At 33.9% G+C, this 2,178-nt stretch overlaps 1 long non-coding RNA gene across 1 annotated transcript; it reads right to left on the bottom strand.

Annotated features, from left to right (window-relative positions):
• Window positions 1–556: 556 nt before the first annotated feature.
• LOC105561281 lies at window positions 557–2,129 on the bottom strand. The gene is made up of 2 exons (XR_001008896.1): window positions 1,754–2,129; window positions 557–807 (listed from the first exon to the last, which is right to left on the bottom strand). It is a non-coding gene; the product is annotated as an uncharacterized LOC105561281 (long non-coding RNA).
• Window positions 2,130–2,178: the final 49 nt, after the last annotated feature.

Here is a 2,178-nt window from a genome sequence, read left to right as displayed (position 1 = left end):
CGTAGAATAAACTTGCAGAAGACTGTGAGAAATATGTTTTTGCAATGAAATGAATGGTTTTTTGCAAAAATATCAATTATACGCATGGAGCTATTGAACATTTCAATAGAGCAACCGAGGAACAATTATTCTAGGCAAAAATCAATGGGAAATGTTGATTAAACTCTTTGAGATTAGTTGTAAACGAAAGAACTGTTACGTTTCGTTTGAATATTTCCGCCGTTTATGCTGCAGAGCCATGTAATTACGATAGGCGGCCGATAGGTGGCGGCGTCATCAGTAGCGAAATGATTAATTTATTAATTTTTCTATAAATATGCAATAAATAATTAAAATAATGATGGAGTAATAAGGAGCAATTAAAGAGCAATCGTTGTATGCTGGATAGAATTGCACAAAGCTATTAGAAAAGTTTTTTTATTAAAAATTAAAAAATTTTCTTTTTTTTGTTAATGTTTCAGAACCTATTTATTTTAAAAGGGGAGCAATTGTGGATTCTAATGGAGCAATGAAGGAGCAATCATTTGATGCTGGTTAGAATTGCACAAAGCTATTAGAAATATGTTTTTTATTGAAAATTAAAAATTTTTTGTTAATATTTCAAAAACTATTGATTTTAAAAGTGGAGCAATTGTGGATGGAGCACTTCGGGAGCAATCGTTTGAGCTAGGTCAGAGCTGTCCACGAACTGCTCATTTCGGCCGATTTTCGCGAGGCACCGTCTATCACCCCCTACGCTCAGCTTCAGGTACGACGTATCGGTAATCCGACGCCGTTGCGTGCCCTTTGACTGCCAAATGTCAGTTTCTAAAACGTGATATGTTTAACATCTTTTTAAATAATTATTTCAATGAGAAATTTTTAATTTTCAAATATTAATTACATTGACGAGAATATTTTTAGTAATAGATTTCCACGTCACCCAGGAGGTACTATAATTGACGCGTTTTTTTTTAAGTGGTTTCCCCAGTACACTGGGGAAACGCGTGCACATTGGGTTACGCTGATGTCGACGGTAATGAACGAAAATACAAAAGTTACTTCAAAAAGCTGTAACTTGGCGAAAAAAAATCGCAGTAACTTCTTTCTTTTTTTAAATTGAAGGGAAAAGTACACACTTTTCGATACTTTGAGCAGAAGTAGCGAGGAAAAATTTCCTACGCCCGGGCGCCTGGCCAAAGTTGGTTACTTTTTAGGTAAAAACATGTCCTTACATTTTAAAAGCTACAGCAGCGCAGATGCATTCGAGGAAAAATCTGGTGACTAGTTTTTGAAGCTGAAAGTGCAAGCTTTAATTAAAAAAAAAACGATCTTGCTACGATAATTTTTAACGGAGATATCGTCGGTTATTGTCGAAAACACAAGGGTTACTTCAATGAGCTGTGATTTGGCGAAAAAAAATCGTAGGAACTTCTTTTTTTTTTAAATTGAAGAGAAAAGTATACACTTTTTGATACCGTAAGCAGAACTGGCGAAGAAAAATTATTACACTCAGTGCGTCAAAATGTGCAATTTTTAGAGAAAAAACATGATCTTGATTTTGAGAAAGTTCCGGGAAATGGGAAGAGTGAATGCAAATTCCAATAAGAGCTTCTTAAAGCAGAGGCTTTGCCCTATAAAATGAAAAAGAACTTTTCAATTCGACCAGTTTTCGCAAAGTTACGCTTATTTGAAATTAGCGAAATTTTGATGTAAATTTCTTGTTGCGTTAATTTTTTTGACCAGTGTACTAATATGGGAGGATTTTACTTACGAGAAAGACTAAAGTGCCTCTCGCCACGTCGCGGCAGTGAGTGGTACCAGTACTAACTTGCTGGAAGCTGGCTTTATCGAATTTTGTAAGCTTCTCGGCAGCTCAGCGAAATAAACTTCCTAGGAGCTTAATCGGAGCTTTGTGCTGTGTAAGTGCTGTAAGGATAAACAAATTATAAAATATAGTCAAATTGTTATATATATGAATTCACAAATTTGCAGGAATGAAATATGCAATGATAAGTACCAAAGTTATTTTAGCAACATTAATAAGAACATTCCGGTTTAAAGTTAACAAAAAAATTAAATTAGAGAATATAAAATTAAAATTTGACATAGAGAGAGTATTATCAACAGAAGAACCTTTAAAATTTCGAATTGAAAAACGAATACTAAAGTGATATAAAAGTATAATAAATATACGAA

The sequence above is a fragment of the Vollenhovia emeryi genome, unplaced genomic scaffold (genome assembly GCF_000949405.1).
Source record: "Vollenhovia emeryi isolate VEMERY1.0 unplaced genomic scaffold, V.emery_V1.0 DF945441.1, whole genome shotgun sequence".
NCBI lineage: Eukaryota > Metazoa > Arthropoda > Insecta > Hymenoptera > Formicidae > Vollenhovia > Vollenhovia emeryi.
The sequence above is the reverse complement of the archived record's forward strand: the minus strand, read 5'-3'. Positions and strand labels throughout refer to the sequence as shown.